General features: G+C 36.6%; 1 protein-coding gene across 1 annotated transcript in view; it reads left to right on the top strand.

Moving 5' to 3' along the window:
* PROS1 (protein S) overlaps positions 1 to 22,477 on the top strand; it is a 111,815-nt gene that overhangs the window by 19,989 nt on the left and 69,349 nt on the right. The window lies entirely within an intron of this gene.

Below are 22,477 nucleotides of genomic sequence, written 5' to 3'. Positions count from 1 at the left end.
TTTACCCCAAGAAAAGTTACATAATATAGCAACATTTCTGTGAACTTGTTCCTACTATATCCATCAGAAATTAACAGAACATAATCATTCCTGGGCATCCCCAGAACGTTAAATAGCATATCTGTTCTTCTTGGATTACTGTTCCCACTTCCTGAATTGCTCTCTATTGCTAGTTCCCCTACATTCTACATTATAAACCATTCATTTTACATTTTTCAAAGTTCACATTAGTGGTAGCATATAATATTTCTCTTTTAGTGCCTGGCTTATTTCGCTCAGCATTATGTCTTCAAGGTTCATCCATGTTGTCATATGTTTCACGAGGTCGTTCCTTCTTACTGCCGTGTAGTATTCCATCATGTGTATATACCACATTTTATTTATCCACTCATCTGTTGAAGGACATTTGGGTTGTTTCCATCTCTTGGCAATTGTGAATAATGCTGCCATGGACATTGGCGTGCAGATATCTGTTCGTGTCACTGCTTTCCGATCTTCCGGGTATATATCAAGAAGTGCAATCGCTGGATCGAATGGTAACTTTATTTCTAGTTTTCTAAGGAACTGCCAGACTGACTTCCAGAGTGGCTGAACCATTATACAGTCCCACCAACAATGAATAAGAGTTCCAATTTCTCCACATCCCCTCCAGCATTTGTAGTTTCCTGTTTGCTTAATGGCAGCCATTCTAATCGGTGTGAGATGGTATCTCATTGTGGTCTTAATTTGCATCTCTGTAATAGCTAGTGAAGCTGAACATTTTTTCATGTGTTTCTTGGCCATTTGTATTTCCTCTTCAGAGAACTGTCTTTTCATATCTTTTGCCCATTTTATAATTGGGCTGTCTGTACTATTGTCATTGAGTTGTAGGATTTCTTTATATATGCAAGATATCAGTCTTTTGTCAGATACATGGTTTCCAAAAATTTTTTCCCATTGAGTTGGCTGCCTCTTTACCTTTTTGAGAAATTCCTTTGAGGTGCAGAAACTTCTAAGCTTGTGGAGTTCCCATTTATCTATTTTTTCTTTTGTTGCTTGTGCTTTGGGTGTAAAGTCTAGGAAGTGGCCACCTAACACAAGGTCTTGAAGACGTTTTCCTACATTATCTCCTAGGAGTTTTATGGTACTTTCTTTTATATTGAGATCTTTGGTCCATTTTGAGTTAATTTTTGTGTAGGGTGTGAGGTAGGGGTCCTCTTTCATTCTTTTGGATATGGATATCCAACTCTCCCAGCCCCATTTGTTGAATAGACCATTATGACTCAGTTCAGTGACTTTGGGGGCCTTATCAAAGATCAGTCGGCCATAGATCTGAGGGTCTATCTCTGAATTCTCAGTTCGATTCCATTGATCTATATGTCTATCTTTGTGCCAGTACCATGCTGTTTTGACAACTGTGGCGTTATAATAAGCTTCAAAGTCAGAGAGTGTAAGTCCTCCCACTTTGTTTTTCTTTTTTAGAGTGTCTTTAGCAATTCGAGGCATCTTCCCTTTCCAAATAAATTTGATTACTAGCTTTTCCAAGTCTGCAAAGTAGGTTGTTGGAATTTTGATTGGGATTGCATTGAATCTGTAGATGAGTTTGGGTAGAATTGACATCTTAATGACATTTAGCCTTCCTATCCATGAACATGGAATATTTTTCCATCTTTTAAGGTCCACTTCTATTTCTTTTAGTAGAGTTACGTAGTTTTCTTTGTATAGGTCTTTTACATCTTTCGTTAAGTTTATTCCTAGGTACTTGATTTTTTTAGTTGCTATTGAAAATGGTATCTTTTTCTTGAGTGTTTCTTCGGTTTGTTCATTTCTAGCATATAGAACCATTACTGACTTATGCACATTAATCTTGTATGCTGCTACTTTGCTAAATTTGTTCATTAGCTCTAGTAGCTGTATCGTCGATTTCTCAGGGTTTTCTAGATATAAGATCATATCATCTGCAAACAATGACAGTTTTACTTCTTCTTTTCCAATTTGGATGCCTTTTATTTCTTTGTCTTGCTGGATTGCCCTGGCTAGCACTTCCGGCACAATGTTGAATAACAGTGGTGACAGCGGGCATCCTTATCTTGTTCCTGATCTTAGAGGGAAGGCTTTCAGTCTCTCACCATTGAGTACTATGCTGGCTGTGGGTTTTTCATCTATGCTCTTTATCATATTGAGGAAGTTTCCTTCAATTCCTACCTTTTGAAGTGTTTTTATCAAAAAGGGATGTTGGATTTTGTCAAATGCTTTTTCAGCATCTATTGAGATGATCAATTGATTTTTCCCTTTTGACTTGTTAATGTGTTGTAATACATTGTTTGATTTTCTTATGTTGAACCATCCGTGCATTCCTGGAATGAACCCCACTTGGTCATGGTGTATGATTTTTTTAATGTGTCTTTGGATTCGATTTGCAAGTATTTTGTTGAGGATTTTTGCATCTATATTCATTAGGGAGATTGGCCGGTAGTTTTCCTTTTTTGTAGCATCTTTGCCTGGTTTTGGTATTAGATTGATGTTAGCTTCATAAAATGAGTTAGGTAGTGTTCCATTTTTTTCAATGTTTTGAAAGAGTTTGAGTAAGATTGGTGTCAGTTCTTTCTGGAAAGTTTGGCAGAATTCCCCTGTGAAGCCATCTGGCCCTGGGCATTTATTTGTTGGAAGATTTTTGATGACTGATTGGATCTCTTTGCTTGTGATGGGTTGGTTGAGGTCTTCTATTTTTTCTCTGGTCAGTCTAGGTTGTTCATATGTTTCCAGGAAATTATTCATTCCCTCTACATTATCCAGTTTGTTGCCATACAGTTGTTCATAGTATCCTCTTATAATTTTTTAAATTTCTTCAGGATCTGCAGTTATGTCACCTTTTTCATTCATTATTTTATTTATATGGGTCTTCTCTCTTTTTGATTTTGTCAGTCTAGCTAGGGGCTTATCAATCTTGTTGCTCTTCTCAAAGAACCAACTTTTGTTGAAATTTATCCTCTCTATTGTTTTTTTGTTCTCTATGTCATTTATTTCTGCTTTAATCCTTGTTATCTCTTTTCTTCTACTTGGTTTAGGATTGGTTTGCTGTTCATTTTCTAGCTTCTTCAGTTGATCCATTAGTTCTTTGATTTTGGCTCTTTCTTCCTTTTTAATATATGCATTTAGTGCTGTAAATTTCCCCCTCAGCACTGCTTTTGCTGCATCCCATAGGTTTTGGTATGTTGTGTTCTCATTTTCATTCGTCTCTATATATTTAGCAATTTCTCTTGCTATTTCTTCTTTAACCCACTGATTGTTTAGGAGTGTGTTGTTTAACCTCCAGGTATTTGTGAATTTTCTAAGTCTCTGATGGTTATTGACTTCTAATTGTATTCCATTGTGGTCAGAGAATGTGCTTTGAATAATTTCAATCTTTTTAAATTTACTGAGGCTTGTTTTACGTCCCAGCGTATGATCTATTCTGGAGAAAGTTCCGTGAGCACTAGAAAAGTATGTGTATCCTGGTGATTTGGGATGTAATGTTCTGTATATGTCTGTTAAATCTAATTCATTTATCAGATTGTTTAGGTTTTCAATTTCCTTATTGGTCCTCTGTCTGGTTGATCTATCTATAGGAGAGAGTGATGTGTTGAAGTCTGCCACAATTATTGTGGAAACATCAATTGCTTCCTTTAGTTTTGCCAGTGTTTCTCTCATGTATTTTGTGGCACCTTGATTGGGTGCATAGACATTTATGATTGTTATTTCTTCTTGTTGAATTGCCCCTTTTATTAGTATGTAGTGGCCTTCTTTGTCTCTCAAAACATCCCTGCATTTAAAGTCTATTTATCTGAGATTAATATTGCTACACCTGCTTTCTTTTGGCTGTAGCTTGCATGAAATATTTTTTTCCATCCTTTCACTTTCAGTTTCTTTGTGTCCCTGTGTCTAAGATGAGTCTCTTGTATGCAACATATTGATGGTTCATTTTTTTTGATCCATTCTGCAAATCTATATCTTTTAATTGGGGAGTTTAATCCATTTACATTCAACGTTATAACCATGAAGGCAGTTCTTGAATCAGCCATCTTATCCTTTGGTTTATGTTTGTCATATGTATTTTTCCCCTCTCTCTATTAATATCCTTTATTGTACCCATACCGAATCTCTTTAGTACTGAACCTTTCTCCAAGTCTCTCTGTCCTTTCTTTGTTTCTCTGTCTGTAGGGCTCCCTTTAGTATCTCCAGTAGGGGAGGTCTCTTGTTAGCAAATTCTCTCAGCATTTGTTTGTCTGTGAAAAATTTAAGCTCTCCCTCAAATTTGAAGGAGAGCTTTGCTGGATAAAGTATTCTTGGCTGGAAATTTTTCTCACTCAGAATTTTAAATATATCGTACCACTGCTTTCTTGCCTCCATGGTGGCTGCTGAGTAGTCACTACTTAGTCTTACGCTGTTTCCTTTGTATGTGGTGAATTGCTTTTCTCTTGCTGCTTTCAGAACTTGCTCCTTCTCTTCCGTGTTTGACAGTGTGATCAGAATATGTCTTGGGGTGGGTTTATTTGGATTTATTCTATTTGGAGTTCGCTGAGCATTTATGATTTGTGTATTTATGTTGTTTAGAAGATTTGGGAAGTTTTCCCCAACAATTTCTTTGAGTACTCTTCCTAGACCTTTACCCTTTTCTTCCCCTTCTGGAACACCAATGAGTCTTATATTAGGACGTTTTATATTATCTATCATATCCGTGAGGTCCGTTTAGATTTTTTCAATTTTTTCCCCATTCTTTCTTTTATGCTTTCATTTTCCATTCTGTCATCTTCCAGGTCACTGATTCGTTGTTCAACTTCCTCTAGTCTTGTACCATGAGTGTCCAGAATCTTTTTAATTTGGTCAACAGTTTCTTTAATTTCCATAAGATTATCTATTTTTTTATTTAGTCTTGCAATGTCTTCTTTATGCTCTTCTAGGGTCTTCTTGATATCCTTTGTATTCTGTACTATGGTCTCATTGTTCATCTTTAGTTCTTTGAGTAGCTGCTCTAGGTGCTGTGTCTCTTCTGGTCTTTTGATTTGGGTGCTTGGGCTTGGGTTATCCATATCATCTGGTTTTCTCATATGCCTTATAATATTCTGTTGTTTTTGGCCTCTTGGCATTTGCTGAACTTGATAGGGTTCTTTTAGGATGTGTAGACCAATTGAAGTCCTTATCTCTAATTTATCAGATCTACAGCTTCGTGGAGTACACTTTCTCCAGCTAACCAGCAGGTGGCGTCCATGAGCCACCTGTTCTCCACAAGCCAATTCTCCCCTGCTTTGCCTTTTTGGTGAGTCGGGGAGTGAGTCTTGTGGGGTCCAATTGGTGTACCAAGCTTGCGTGTGTAGTTGGTGTTGCCCGCCCTGTATATGGGGCATGGTTCTGGGCAGTCAGGGAGTAGGGGTGGCTCTAACAATCAAATCTCCCTGGTGATACTGGAGTTTTAAAGCTGCTGCAATAGTCTAATCCTTCAGTTCAGTCCTGCCACAGTTTGTCTCTGCCACTGACCCAGAAGTCCTTGGTATTGGTGTATGGCTCCTGAGACTTGCAAGTGGGTCCCTCTTCCAGGCCGTGCACCTCCTGGTCCTCTGTTGAGGGATGACTGTGCTATGTCACAGGTGAGTGCCGTCCCCCCAGGGCGGTTCTGGGCTGCTGGGCTGTGTAGGGAGGCTCCCAGTCTGCTGAAATGATGGCTGAATGGGGCTTTGTTAATTCACACTGTTCCACCTTCCCAACTCTGGGGCAATCAGCTGAGGTTGCAGGGAAGGGTAATGTCCACGCCCAGTTTTGTGGAGTGTGCCTGTTATTTGAAGCACTTCCGTCACACTGGGTTGTCTGAGGCAGCTCTGGGCTATGGGGCTGGCGATGGGCAGGAGTGCCTCCTGTCCACCAGGATGATGGCTGTGAGCGGACACCCCCCTTTTCTTGGGAAGTTGTGGTGTTTAGTAAAATTTCGCAGCCACTGGATTATTGCCTTTTGTCTCAGAGCTCTCTTAGTTCTGCTCTTGTCTTGACCTGCCCAAATTGCAAGTCTTTGAAACTTTCTGTATTGGCTTCTTAGAGTAATTGTTTTAGAAAAAGAAAAAAGGATTAAAAAAAAAAAAAAAAAAAAGGGCCCTCCTCACAGATCTAATGGGTTATTGAAATGCTAAGAGACAAAGCAATTAGGGCCATTAAGGAAAGGTCCACAGGGCAGAGAGATCAGCTTTTCTTCCGGATTTGCATATGAGCCTCCGCGCCTGAGCTCTGCCCTTCTCCTTTCTATGTTCACCAGAACTCCAAAAATCCTCTGCTTTTATTTTGGAGTTTTTCGTGCTGTTTTTTTCTATGACTGTCTCCTCTCTGCTACGCTGGCTGCTCTGAGATTCTCTGGTGTCTGGTCTCAGTCTATCTATGGTTGGATTTTGGATCAGTAGAATGAGTTTCTGATATGTTCTGCCACTGCAGTCCTCCCTTCTCCTTCCCGGAGCTGACAGCCCCTCCTCCCACAGGACTGAGCCTGGCAGGGAGGGGCGCGGGTCCCCTGGCCGCAAAAACTTACAGATTTCGCTGATCTCAGCAGTTCCACGTTTTCATGAGTGTTGTATGAAGTATGCCCAAAGTCAGATTGCTCTGTGGTGTCCAGTCCACGCAGTTCCTGGCTTTCTACCTACTTTCCTGGAGGAGTAACTAAAACATACAGCTCACCAGTCCACCATCTTGCCCCACCTCTCCTTTATTTATTGTTCTTTTTTCTAAACATTACTCTTTCCTTATTCTTCAAAATAGATTATATGAACAACTTCTGAAATTCTACACTAAAGATTAGAATTCCATAGAGGTTACAAATTAATTTGGGGGAATTACATAATTTAAATATTGGGATTTATTATCCAGGATCATGATATGATTCTCCATTTAAGATTTCTTTTTATATCCTCTAGAAACATTTAATGGTTTTTGCCATTTGATCTCACATATGACTTACAAAGAATATTGGTTCGTATTGGGAATTGAATCACATTCCCACATGTTCAGATCCCAGCCCCTAGTCCTGTGGGTGTGAACCCATTTGTAAATAGGACCTTTGAAGATGTTATTAGTTAAGGTGTGCCCAAATTAAATGAGGGTGAGCCATAATCCAATATAGCTAAATTCCTTATAAGCAAAGGAAATTGGATATAGAAAGAGAACAGCCACAAGTAGTAGCCAGAAAATGGAAGTCAGCGGAACCAGGAAGAAAAAGGAGATACCACCACTATCCTCATTGCCATGTGATGGAATAGCCAAGGAACTCCAAAGACTGCTGTCCAGCCAGAAGATACTGACCATGGGAGGAAGCAAGCCTTCCAGCTTTTGAAACTATGAGCCAATAAATTCCTGTTGGTACTCCATCCCATTGTTTGATATTTATTTTAGCAACTAGGAAACAAATAAACTTGGTACTGTTGATTTTTGTTGTAATTGTGCTTCCTCCTCCCCTTTTATATTTTCTAGCTTGTTTTTGCTGGTATATAATAAAGCTATTGATTTTTTAAAAATCTTCTATCTACATAGCTTTCTAGATGGTTTTGTTAGTACTAATGATTTTTCAGATGGTTTTCTTGGATTTCGTAGGTATATAATCATTCATCGACATATGATAATAATGGGTCTTAGCTACACAATATTTTTACCTCCTTTCTTTTTCTCACATTATTGTTTCACCTAAAAATTTAGGACAATTGCAGATGATGTGATGATTTTGTGCATCTTTGTCTTGATCGTGAGTATAATAGGCATATTGTTAGTATTTTATTAGCTGATATTTTTTATACTGTTAATTTGTTATGTATTCTTTATCATGTGAAAAAAGATTTCTACTTGTTCTGGTTTGCTAATGCTGCTGTTATGCAAAACACCAGAAATGGATTGGTTTTTATAAAGGGGGTTTATTTGGTTACAAACTTACAGTCCTAAGGCCATAAAGTGTCCAAGGTAAGGCATCAGTAATAGGGTACCTTCACGGAAGGATTACCGATGGCATCCAGAAAACCTCTGTTAGCTGGGAAGGCATGTGGCTGCCGTATGCTTGCTCCCAGGTTTAGTTTAAAAATGGCCTTCTCCAAAATGTCAGCATCAGCTTTCAACCGCCATCTTCAAAATGTCTCTCTAGACTGCAGCACTGAGCTCCTTCTGTATGAGCTCTTACAGGACTCAGGTAAACTAATTAAGACCCAGGCTGAATGGGGGGGGCACACCTCCATGAGAGTAATCTAATCAAAGGTATTACCCACAGTTGGGTGGGTCACATCTCCATGGAAACAACCTAATCCAAAGATTACAACCTAATATGTCTGTCCCCACAAGATTGCATTAAAGAACATGGCATTTTGGGGTACACAATACATCCAAACGGGCACAGTACTCTTCCTAGATTACTAAAACCTTTATTTTTATAATTAAGTTTTTACTCAGAAAGTTTGGTTTTTGTCCATTGGCTTTTATGTAGCTATCTTGATGTTGTTACTACATATTTCCTAATCATTTTTATATTTCTAGAATAATATCTGCTTGGTCATGTTGCATTATTCTTTTCATACATTTTCATATTAAAGTAGCCAATATCTTATTTATGATTTTGCCTTTATGTAGATTTTCTTTTCTGTACTATCTTTTTCAGGTTTTGGTTAGAATAGCTATTTTAAGGAACAGAAATTTGAAGATCATAGATGTATGTTATGAGGGATATAAATAACAAATTTAATTAGAATCAAAATCTTACTGATTTCAAATAGGGTCCTTTTTTCCTTTCCTTTCTTTTTCTCTTTTGTTTCTTATAGTTCAGTAATTTTAGACATTACCTGATGACTTCCCAAAATGAAAGATGAGAAATTTTACTCATCCTCTTTTTTCCAACTCAATGGTTTCCCTTTGACTCTTACGACAGTTTTTTTTTTGTTTTTTTTGTTTTTTTTTTTTCATTTAAAATACACAAGATTTTTTTTTACTTTCTACATTATGGGAGATTTCAAAACTTTAATGAACCTTCATCATCCAAGTTTAACAATTACCAACTCACAGAAAATTTTGTTTCATCTGGAAGCCTACCTCAAATATTTTTAATCAAATCCTTGATTTCATCCATTTTTCCTAAAAAAAAAAACAAAAAACAAAAAACAAAAAACACAACAAAAAAAGCTAGTATCACTCCTAATATCAAAATCCAGTTGCCTGATTTGAATGAAGACTTTAAGATCCATACATTGTAACTGGTTGCTATCTTACTTTAGCCTCTTTTATTGAATCTATGGGTTCCCTATTTTTCCTAGCTTTATTTTTGTTAGTCCTGGAACATACCTTTTCTTAAAAAAAAGGCACAGCCCACAGACTCTCCTGGTGGATTGGATATGGGGGTGTGTAAAAGGGAACTCAAGGTTAAATCCAAGTTTTGCCTCAGAAATTGGAAGGTTGAAATTGTCATCAAATGAGATGGGCATGACAGGAAGAGGTGTGGAAGTGGCCTCGAGTTGGTCTATCAAACCAGCACTGCCCAAAATGCACTCCATGCATGTACCAGTGCTGGACAGCAAATTGTTCAACAAAATTCAGATGCCAAAAGTATTTTAAGCTGGACATAGAAATTTGGTACTAATTAGGAAGGTATGGCATCATCATATGGTATGTAAAGTGGGAGAGAATAAGACATGGAAGGGTTATCAGTTTTTAGAATTATTGAGAGGATCTTACATTTTAGCAACCTTGTTTTCATGAACACAAACTGAGAATCTCTCTTGCAAAGGCGTTAAGTCAACTTTGTTCCACTTCATAGATGGATTTGCATTAAAAGTTCTGATATAGACAAGTGACTCAAGCATTAAAATTCATGGTTCAGCAAAATTGCAGACACCTTTACATCTCCCTAAAGTTCCAGATCTGATGATAAACAATCTCACGTGTCATCTGTCACTGATACTATACTATTCCTCATCTGAAATATCATCCACAAGAATCAAATTCAAGCCATGTCACCCATTAAGTCCTATTTAGGAAAGAGAATGTTCTAAAAATATTAATTTAAAAAAAGCCTGAAATTAACAGATGAATCTTATTGTGTCTTTAAAATCATAAATAGGTCTGGCATCTTGTTTCCATTGCTGCACAACTCTTAGATCTTGTTTATCAGTCTGTGAACTGTTCCTTTTTCAGAGACATAGATACCATCCCAAACTTTTCTTATATGCTTATTTTTAACTGTTGTTGCTTGCTGAATCAAAGCAGCTGAATTTGACAAGTTCTATGTCATTTCCTTCAAGAATTAACTCATCTCTCTGGGCTTGAGATATGACTGAATGGGCAACACCTGGCCTCATCAGAACCCTGAAGATATATTTTTCACCCAAGAAATTTTGGATTTCAACCAGAGACCCATCTCCTGATTAACAACATTGATGGGGAAGTGAGCATACACAGACCTCATCTTGAAATGGAAGCCCCATGTAACACCCTTGATCATATTCGTACATGACTACAGATGGTGTGAACTGTAGTCAGCTCTCTTCTAATTCCCCACCACTTGTCAACCCGACACCACTTCTTTTTCTTCCCAAGTAGACTGAGTTTGACATTGATATGATTGAAGTTCCTCTGCAGAGTTCCTCAGGGACCCTTCACAATAACTGTGCATCCCTTCAGCGTGATGTCGACATTTTCTGGAATGTCAACAAGTCAGGTTGCTAAGAATGGTCTTCATTCTTGCAGTAGATGCGGCAAACAGGAGGACAATTTTTTTAAAGGCATATGTAGAAGTAATGTTATTTGAATATTGGTATATCATCAAGTCCCTCAAAATTCCCTGGTCACTTTCTAAAAGGCTATTAGACACAGCCTAAATAACAATGGAATAAAATGACATCTTGTTAAGAAAAGGAAGAAAAAATAATTGAGATAAGGAGTTAGTGAAAATAAAGAAAATAAAATAATCAATAAGGAGAGGTACAGTTCACATATAGAAACTTATGATCATTAAAGAAAATAGCCATAGCCAAAGTGAAAAACCTACGTAGCCCCTCAGCATTTGTGTTCTACTTGACAAGGCAAGGAGGTTAGTGACTATTACCAGTTGAAATTTAAAGATGTGGAAAGTGGTGTTTATGGTTCATGATGATGAAGAGCATTTATCTACTCTTCTACCAAGACCAAAATAAAATGATAGTAAGAGAATAAAAAGACGAATAACTACAACAGTAGAGGGGATAGGAAGGGTTATTGTTAGATAAGTGATTTCAACAAATTCTGGAAGCTGGAAAATCAATGAAAAACTACAGATGAATAAAACAAAGAAGAGGAACCTTGATACAAAACACAGGTTAGAAATACAGTAAAAGAGCCCATTTGCCTAATGAAGCCTGTTCTAGTTAGCTGATGCTGCTGGAATACAAAACACCAGAAATGGATTGGCTTTATAAAAGGGGGTTTATTTGGTTACACAGTTACAGTCTTAAGGCCAAAAGTGTCCAAGGTAACACATCAGCAATCGGGTACCTTCACTGGAGGATGGCCAGTGGTGTCCAGAAAATGGTGTCCAGAAAACTTCTGTTAGCTGGGAAGGCACGTGGCTGGTGTCTGCTCCAAAGTACTGGTTTCAAAATGGCTTTCTCCCAGGACATTCCTCTCTAGCTGCAGTTCTTCAAAAATGTAACTCTCAGTTGCTCTGGAGGAGTTTGTCCTCTTTTAGCTTCTCCAGAGCAAGAGTCTGATTTCAACAACCATCTTCAAACTGTTTCTCCTCTGCAGCTACACTCTCAGTTTCTGCATATTCTTCTGTGTCCCTCTTGACTATAGCAAGCTTGCTCCTTCTGTCTGAGCTTATAATGCTCCAGTAAACTAATCAAGGCCCATGCCACACCTCCATGGACATTATCCAATCAGAGTTAAACCCACAGTTGGGTGGGGCGCATTTCCATGGAAACAACCTAATCCAAACATTCCAACTTAATCCCCACTAAAATTTCTGCCCCACAAGATTGCATCAAAGAACATGGCTTTTTCTGGGGGACATAATACATTCAAACCGGCATCACGTCAATGCAGGAGAGTGGGAGAGAGAAAGAAAGCTAAATACAGGGGATTAATCTGAAATTCCATCGATAACACAACAGCACTGGTTGGCCCATACTGATGCACATGAAGCAGTACACTCAGAGAGGGTACAATAAACATTAATTGTATAAATGAATCAATTGAAGAATGTATATAAAGCTATCTGTTAACTCTCCCATTTAGAGAACAGACTAGCAGGAAACCAGACGAATATATACACAAGAAAAAATTGTCCTAAGACTCAAAGGGAAGCCATTGAAATCTGGAGTCTTTCTAACCCTCAAAGCATGCTTCAGACTTGCTTATTTTGGAGAACTGGGGACATTTCTCCAAAATGAGGATATTGCAGAATTAGGTCAAGTCTTTGATTGTTGCTTTTTAAAATGTCCAGGAACAGTTTGTCTGCTGCTTTTCCAAACATAAATACAGACTCAAGCCAATGAACTAATATTAATTGATGCCACCCTAACAAAATAGGTCAAATAGAACAAAAACAAGACATTTCCTGTGCTGTATCTTCTTGGTACATGACGTCAAAATCAGCTGGTGTTTTGTGTCTAGTGAGTAGGAGATAGAAAAGACAAGGAAAGCTGACTGCATAAATATCTTGATGCACGTCATGAAAGACATCTCAGGAAGTACAGCAAGTTGGCCACATAGTTATCAAGAGAAGATAAGACAAGGCTATGGAAAATCCTTTCTTCATGTCTTGCCAAAACCCGAACTCTGAGTCCCCAAAGGTCATCATTTATCACTCACCAAGAGCAAACAAGACAAATAAAAGAAATGGCCCAAGTAAATTTTTTTTTTTGTTAGTAAGCTGCTTTCTCTGTCTTTGGGGTAGAGTTATTTCTTGTTTGGAGGGAATGACTCAAATATACAACTTTTTCTGTCTATGGCTATATCAATTGTTTTAATCCTATGGAGACAATGAAAGAAACATTTAATTTACTTATTTATTTTCCAGTAAATCGGTGTTATAATTAATTCTTAGCATAAGGAGAGGTCCCTTTCACCTATGTTATGGCTACATAGCATATTCATCTGTTCTAGAATGGAAGTCTGGCCATAGTTTTTTTCACTTCATTTTTATTGAGGTATATTCACATACCATGCAGTCTTACAAAGCATACATTCAGTTGTTCACAGTATCATTATATAGTTATGTGTTCATCACCAAAATTAATTTTTGAACATTTTCATTACCACACACACAAAAATAATAATAACAAAAATTAAAGTGAAAAAGAACAAAGTAAAAAAGAATACTGGGTGCCATTTTCAGTGGCCATATTTTTTAATGTAACTAACGACTTTCTTACTTCTGAACCTTCCTGAATCAAATGTTTTAGCATGCATCTTTATAAATGCAACATACAATTCACAGATTGTTTCTTCTTTTTCTTTCCCTTTTTGTTCTCTGGATGTAAATCTTAAGCCAGACACATCTCTTATGATCTTTGACCCTTTTGTAGTGTTTTTAATTAGCCTGTTTATTGCTCTATCCTCTTGAAAGTTTGAGGCATGGTTCACCTTAAAAGAATATTATTTTCTAACACTTTTTCTAACCCTTAACACTTTTCTAAGCAATTATATGGGATGAAACAGATGCACAGCAGCATAATCCTTAATATGAAATAAAATGTGAAATTTAGAGAATGACAAGTACAGTAGCTCTCCTTCTTAAAAAAGTAAATGTTTTAATTGAAGTATAACACACATAGAAGCATAGCATTTCTTCCTGAAGGCTAACACAAGCTTTTCTGAAAGTCAGTAATAATTACATAGGCTAATGAATGCCTTCTTAAAAAAATCTACCTTTGGGGTTTTCTTAATCCTTGCAATCTTCACATTTTTTAATAACAACTCTTCCCAACTGGAAGTCATTAGTGATGTAAATCTATCTTTATGGGAAAAAAAATGAAAGGTTTTACAGTTAATTAGTATATGATTATTTTTAATAAAATTTTAAGTATCTAGCCATATGCTTCCTCATCATTATAGATTTTTCTATATTGCATGCAGTTTTATTTTTCTCAGGCTTTGGTTGAGGAAAACATGATATTTCAAGAGTCAAAACATGTGAGACACAATTATATCTCAAGTATTGTCTAGTTGTTTTCTCTTTTTTGTCCGTTGAGAGTCATTTTCCTTCACCTCATCTCACACTGAAGCACAAATATCTATGATAAGAGATTCCACCAGTAGAACAGTATATTTCTCTTTACTCCATATCACTGATATAGAAAAATTGAACGTAGATCTCAGTAAAGCATTCTCTAATATATATTAGTCTCTAAGTATCTCCTAAGGGAAGTTTAAAATGTTTGTTTCAGCTCATCCAAGAAGTAAGGCAGTACTCAAGATTGCAAAATCAACTAGCCACAAAACTCTTAACTAACAGTTAGTGATTTATCAGTTGCTTTACCAATAACTCACTAATTGATTATGGGCAAATTAGTCCATTTCTCTGTAATTCAATATCCCTTGGCATTTATGGAGTTTTCATGACAAGAAATTTAATAAAATGTTTAATTGGCCATTCATTGCCTTTTCAGAGGTATTTCTTAAGAACTACACAAAGTCTCTTTATAGTAGTACTGCATTCTTTACTGAAAACATGATTCTAACATCATTCAGTTATCTTGTTTATAGGACTTAAATGTTAGTTTCTCTTTTTGAGATACAACAATTAAATTTCTGCTCAAACAACAAAGATTTACCCCCACAGAAAATATTGAGGAGAATATGAAGCCATGAAGACAAATTCAAAAGAGTTTTCTAGTTAATGTTTAAACAATGGTTATGTTTTGACATAATTATTCAGCTTTCTACAGTCACTATTTTGAAGAAGGGATGACTCAGACAAGTTAAAAATCAAGTGAACTCTGACATACTTCTTATCGTGAAAGAGTCATAACTAAACTCTGTAACCTATTTGAATCTGAATGTAACACTTTTCTAGCAACATAGTTGGGTTTAAACAAGGACTTTTTTTTTTTTTTTTTTTTTGGATACTTCTTAATCCAAAGAAATGACACTAATAATTAGACACAATGCGATAATTGAAAATGGCAGCAAGCTTTGGGGGCAGCCTTGTCTCTGCTTTTAGTTGTGTGAATTTGGTAAAAGTAACTCAACTGCCCTGAGTTTTAGTTTATTCATGTATATAGTGGGAGTGATAGAGTCCTTCAAATGCATACTCTGTGAGATGAAGTGGTTTAGTCTTATTTAAGATATCAAACTGATCTATACAACCACATTTCTTCTTCTTCTTCTTCTTCTTCAATCAAGTACATTTTTTCTATGTATTAATATATATTTTTTATTGAGATTGTTCACATACCATACAACTATCCAAAGATCCAAAGTGTACAATTGATTGCCCATGGTACCATCATACAGCTGTGCATTCATCACCACAGTTAATTTTTTTTTCAATTTTTAGAACATTTTCATTACTCCAGAAAAGAAATAAAGACAAAAAAAGGAAACTCCAATCCTCCCATACGCCCCTAACCACCCCGTCCCCCTGCCATTATTGATTCACAGTTTTGTACATTTGTTACTGTTGATGAAAGAACGTTAAAGTACTACTAACTGTAGTATATAGTTTGCAATAGGTATATATGCCTCTCTATTATTAACTTCTAGTTATAATGTCATATATTTGTTATAGTTTGTGAGAGAGAGTTCTATTGTTTGTATACTTAATCACAGACATTGTTCAACATGAGATTCACTGTTTTACACATTCCCATCTTTTAACATCCAACTTTCCTTCTGGTGATATATGTGACTCTGAGCTTACCCTTTCCACCACATTCACACACCTTTCAGCACTGTTAGTTATTCTCACAACATGCTACCATCACCCCTGTCCACTTCCAGACATTTAAGTTCTCCCAAGTTGAACATTCTGCTCATAGTAAGCAACCACTCCCCATTCTTTAGCCTCATTCTATATCCTGGTAACTCAAATTTCGTGCCTATGAGTTTGCATATTACAATTAGTTCATATCAGTGAGACCCTGCAATATTTGCTTTTATGTGTCTGTCTTATTTCACTCAATATAGTGCCCTCAGGATTTCATCAACCCATTTCTTTAAAGACAGTTTTGTTCACACACCATACATTCCGTCCTAAGTAAACAATCATTGGTTCCCTGTATAGTCACATATTCATGTATTCAGCACAGTTGCCACTATCTATATAAGGCCATCTCCATTTCTTCTACAAAGAAGGCGGAAGAGTCAAAGAAGGCAGAGAAACAAAAGAAAATGAAAAGAGAAAGAAAGAGAGAAAACAACAACAACAACAAAACCATGACAGCTAGAAATCAACAAAAGGAAAGATAGCATTAACCTAGAGTAGAATAAAGAGTCAGACAGCATCACCAATGACAGGAGTCCCATACCCTACCCCTACCCGCCCCCCCCATATGCATTTAGCTTTGGTATATTGCCTTTGTTATATTCAAGGAAGCATAATACAATGTTCCATTAATTATAGTCTCTAGTTTGCATTGATTGTATTTTCCCCCCAATCCCACCCTATTTTTAACACCTTGCAAAGTTGACATTCATTTGTTCTATCTCATGTAAAAACGTATTTGTACCTTTTTTGACAGTCGTCGAGCACCCTAGGTTTCACTGTTATATAGTCCCAGTCTTGATGTTTCCTCTTTCCTTCTGCTGTCCCACATGTTTCTAACCTTTCTCTTTCAACCATACTCACAGTCATCTTTGTTCACTTACTTACATTGCTGTGCTACCATCTCTAAGAATTGTTTTCCAGACCTCTCACTCCTGTCTTTTCCTTTCTATCTGCAGTGCTTCCTTTAGTGTTTCCTGTAGAGCACGTATTTTGTTCACAAACTCTGTCATTGTCTATTTGTCAGAGAATGTTTTAAGCTCTCCCTCATATTTGAAGGGCAGGTTTGCCGGATATAGGATTCTTGGTTGGTGGTTTTTCTCTTTCAGTATCTTAAATATACCACACCACTTCCTTCTTGCCTCCATGGTTTCTATTGAGAAATCTGCACATAGTCTTATCAAGCTTCCTTTGTATGTGATGGCTCACTTTTCTCTTGCTGCTTTCAGGATTCTTTCTTTATCTTTGATGTTTGATAACCTGATTATTAAGTATCTTGGCATGGGCCTACTCATTTCTATTCTGTTTGGGGTATGCTGTGCTTCTTGGATCCGTAATTTTACGTCTTTCATAAGAGATGGGAAGTTTTCATTGATTATTTCCTCTATTATTGCTTCTGCCCCTTTTCCCTTCTCCTCTCCTTCTGGGACACCAATGACACATGCATTCCTGCTTTTCATTTTGTCTTTAAGTTCCTGGAGATGTTGCTTGCCTTTTTCTGTTCTTTTCTGTATCTGTTCTTTTGTGTGTAGGCTTTCAGGTGCCTTGTTCTCCAGTTCCAGAGTGTTTTCTTCTGCCTCTTGAGATCTGTTTGTTGTATGTTTCCATTGTGTCTTTCATCTCTTGTGTTGTGCCTTTCATTTCCATAGATTCTGCCAGTTGGTTTTTTGAACTTTCAATTTCTACCTTATGTACGCCCAGTGTTTTCATTATACAGTTCATCTCTTTTGTCTATCTTCCCTAAACTTTTTTAATTGACTTAGTATTAGTTGTTTAAATTCCTGTATCTCAGTTGAAGTGTAAGTTTGTTCCTTTGACTGGACCATAACTTCATTTTTCTTAGAGTAGGTTGTAGTGTTCTGTTGTCTAAGCATGGTTTCCTTGGCTACCCCAATCAGGTTTTCCCATATCGAAATGGGCTCTGGTCCCAGAGGGAAGAACTATTAAGTATCCAGTTTCACTGAGGGTGTGTCTTAGAAAATTAGTACACCCTGTGAGGCCTCAGGTCACTGTGCTTTCCACCCAGCAGGTGGCGCTTGTCAGCCTGTAGCTCCAGATTGCTGTAAGGAGGTGTGGTCCGTGGCTGTTTTCCCCCAGGCTCTGGGGTCTGGTTCTGAATGGAAGGAGGGTGGTAGAGCTGAGCCCACCTCTTTCCTCTTAGGGAAGATAGACCCCCTAGGGAGAGGTAATTAGCATTTCAGTGGTCTCTCTCTGCCTGTGTTATCTCCACCCTTGTCTGGGTCAGAGTGCTGGGAACTGAAAATGGCTGAGGCTTTCCCCACTGAGCTGAAACAGGGACAGAAAGCCCCCTTCAGGGCCAGTCTGTGGCCACCCTCTGGCTCTCCAAGGTCAGTCATCACCCAAAGCCTCTGTCTGCTTTTTGGGGGTTCATAGCTTGTATCAGGCAGGCCACATTTGTTAATTAAAACCCCAGTTGGACCAGAACCCATGAATCTCGAAGACAGTTGTATAAAAATGTAGCTTATGAGGGGTGTCAATGGGATTGGGAAAGCCATAAGGACCACACTCCACTTTGTCTAGTTTATGGATGGATGAGTAGAAAAATAGGGGAAGGAAACAAACAGACAAAGGTACCCAGTGTTCTTTTTTACTTCAATTGCTCTTTTTCACTCTAATTATTATTCTTGTTATTTTTGTGTGTGTGCTAATGAAGGTGTCAGGGATTGATTTAGGTGATGAATGTACAACTATGTAATGGTACTGTAAACAATCGAAAGTACGATTTGTTTTGTATGACTGCGTGGTATGTGAATATATCTCAATAAAAAAAAATAAATAAATAAATAAAAAAAAAAAAAAAAAAAAAACCCCAGTTGGAGTTCAGCTGAGCTGTATTCACTTGCTCAGATAAACCTGCTCTCTAGCACCACAAGGCTTTGCAGCTCATGCCATGTGGGAGGGGGCTCCCGGCTTGTATCCGCAGTTTTTACTTACAGATTTTATGCTGCCATCTCAGGCATTCCTCCCAATTCATGTTGGTGTATGATGAGTGGATGGTCATGTTTGTCCCCCCACAATTATTCTGGATTATTTACTAGTTGTTCCTGGTTGTTTATTAGTTGTTCCAGGGGGACTAATTAGCTTCCACTCCCCTCTATGCCACCATCTTAGATCTTCAAATATGTTTTGAACATTTGAGTGGGAGAATACATAGAATAAAAGCCCTGGTCTAAGAGTATGGGTCTGTATGAATTCCTGTCCTACTAGCACCACTGCCTAGTTCTGTAGCCTTGGGCACATCATGTAAATTCTCTCAACCTCAATAAGAAAATGAAGATGATAATTCTATCCTCTATTTATTTATTATGAGGATCAAATGGAATAATTAATATGCATTTTGAAAATTATTAAGTACCATGCAAATTTAAAGAAATAAAAATACTCAAATTTATTGCAAAAATATTTAGACAAAATTAATTTTTATTGTTAGCTTAATTTTCCTTTAGCTCACAGATGTAGCAGTTTTCCTTCTTAGCATTCCTTTCATCAACAGACAGAATAAAACTTCTATATATTTTCTAAGTTACAAATAGTAATTGGTCACAGGTTTGGGCATTTTACTATTGGGCAAATGTTTGCTTTAGGAAAGGTATCTTATATGCTCTTTACCTGAGTTTCATCATCTTTAAAATAATTGGGTTGTTTCAACCCATTCTCTAGGCCTTACGGGGAACGAGTCAGCACATCTCTGAGACCAAAAAAGCACCAAAGACAGACTGAGATATAGAGTTTATTGAGACTTATGAATAGAAAATAGCAGCTCCGAAGGTGGCAGTTGGTAGATTCCAAATATTGCTCCACACTTAGGCGGGAATCTACAGGGTCAATTATGGGGGCCTGGGACAAAAGCATTCTATTGGGTGTGAGGTAAAAGGGGATCTTGTGACATATAGATTAACTACATACTCAGAAGGGAGTATATAATACTTTGAAGTAGGATAACAATCTAGGTTCCGAGAATCAGCAAACCTTGGAAAGGTCTGGTTAATAAATCATGAGAGGGTGAATGACCATTTGCATGTTCCCTCCTTCTGAGGGAGGCTGGATAGTTGATATCTATTGTGCAGACCACACAAGCTGCTGTGTTTTGTTGATTTTATATTATTAAGGAGGAGAGGCTCCAACACTGGGTTCCCACATGGGTTTATTACATTTTCTTCTTTTATACCTTTAAACCACCACCTTATTTCACCCTGGACAGTTGAGAACTTGCCCCTTCACAAACATGAATTGAATATGTGTTATCCCACTGGTCTATGAACTGCAGTGGGGGCCCTAGTAGGGAAAGGAATATTTTTAAATATTGACTTTAAGGTTTTCATTCCAAAACATATTTCTGTAAGGAGAAATGCCAAGGAATGATATTTATGGTTTTTAAGTACATTTTACATTACTTGTTTTGTGTTATTAAATCAATGTATTCATTTTTTAAAAAATGAACATTTTTTAGAGCAGTTTTAAGTTTGCAGAAAACTTGAACAGAAAGTACAGGGTTCCTGTATTACTGCCCCACCCCCACCTCACCTACATACATACATTTTCCCCTATTATTAACTGCTTGTATAAGTGTGTGGTACATTTGTTCAGTCTATGTGTTTTATACTTCTTTGGGTTTGATGAATGCATAACATCATGTACCTGCCACTACCATATAATGCAGTGTAGTTTCACTGCCTTAAAAATGCTCTGTCTTCCACCTAATCTCTTCATCTTTCAAAGAAAAGCCTATTATTTTTCCCAAGAAGACTCACTTATATTTACTTTGAAGTTCAAAAGGGCCAAGTTTTAGCTATGCTTATTATAAAGTAGCACACCTAAAACTATTTCAAGTAAATGAGGTAATTTCCCATTAGTCTCCTTCATTTTTAAATGGTTGCCCATATAATAGTCAGTAATACACTTGGAGGGCAGCATGCTCGAACAATATCATTATTTATGCACACACACACACACAGCCTTGATTAAATCTTTATTTTAATGAGCAGTGGTGAAGAATGTAAGAGGTAGGGTTAAAAATATAACCCAAACACTTTATTTATATAGCTATAAAATCTGAACTTCTGTTTTGGCAAGCAAAAGAAATTAAGTAACATAACTTACTTCACTCTTGAAAGACTTTCAATTATTTGACCATTAATTATGGTGATTGTTGATGAATTAGTCCTTTTGCTTCTCTTTTCTTCCTTATTCTCAACTTTTGAATATTTATTACTTAAATATTCAGGTAATGAGAAACAAGAAAAGGAAGAGAAAATCACCTGCTTATATTGCTCTCTTATCTTGGTGAGCAGACTATTTGTGGTTAAAGTTAGGATTTAAAAAAAATTTGTAGATTTTATTTGTGCTTTCTATTTTTTATTAAAAAATTTATATTTTATTCACATACTAAAATAATAAATTCAAAAGTTCACACTTTCCGTTATTTTCAAATATAATTGCTGTTAGCAATTTGAATCTTTCCAAACCCTTTTCTATGTATTTGCACAGATAATATTTACATATCTATTGCTGTAGCTAATAAATATAGAATTATGATATAGGTATTATTCCAAAACTTGCATGTTTCAACTTAGTAATATATTTTGGTTATATTCAATATCTGAATATATACCTCCCTGTTAATAGCTATGTATTACTCCATAGTACAGGCATAGCTTATTTTTCCATTCCCCTTTTCATATATAGTTTCTAAAATTTTGATCTTAAAAACAGTCTTGCAATAAATATTCTATGAATGCCTTTTCCAGCACATTTGCATATCTCTAGAACATACTTAGAAGTAGGATGGATGAGTTGTAGAGTATATGTGCTTTAAATTTTAAGATATTACCTTCAAATAATGCTTGCCAGTTTATCCTCCCATCGCCAGTGTGTAAGAATATTGTTTACCCTTACCCTCATCAATATTTGATATGGTTAGTCTTTTAAATTTTTGCAAATTAATAGGCAAAGAAACATCTAATTGTTTTTTTTTCATTTTCACTAAATGTCTTTCATATGTTTACTAGCCTTTTGTTTCCCTTTTGTTTGTAGTGATTATTTATATCCATTGCCCATTCCTCTATTGGTTGGTTTATTGTTGCTTAATTTTTTTTTTCTTAATTTGGAAAATTTGCTTATACATTCTGGATGTAGTTTTTTCTATTCTATATCATTATATGAGATAACTATTTTCCTCTTGATGTTGAACTTTATGTTATTTTTGTTTGTTGTTCAACTGTTTAATTTTTTAAAAAATAGTTCAAAGTTACCAATCTTTTCTCCTTGTCTTCAGAAATTTGTGCCTTGCCTAAGAGGGTCTTCCTTTTTTCCATGAATTTTTATTTTCCTATTTGTATGAATAATCAAGTGTTTTAGCCTATTAAGTATCTCACAAATATACTGTACTACTGCTTTTCTTTATCTTCACAGAGAATCACACAAGTTTTCCATTAAAACTGAGACAATGTGTTACTCTGGCTTTAAAGATGTTATACCTGTGACTTTTGGCATAGTCATTTTAGCATGATGCTTTTCCTAATGTAGTCAAAATGAGGT

Source organism: Choloepus didactylus, chromosome 1, assembly GCF_015220235.1.
Source record: "Choloepus didactylus isolate mChoDid1 chromosome 1, mChoDid1.pri, whole genome shotgun sequence".
In the NCBI taxonomy this organism is placed as follows: Eukaryota; Metazoa; Chordata; class Mammalia; order Pilosa; family Megalonychidae; genus Choloepus; species Choloepus didactylus.
Note: the sequence above shows the minus strand (reverse complement) of the source record. Positions and strands in the feature narration are given on the sequence as shown.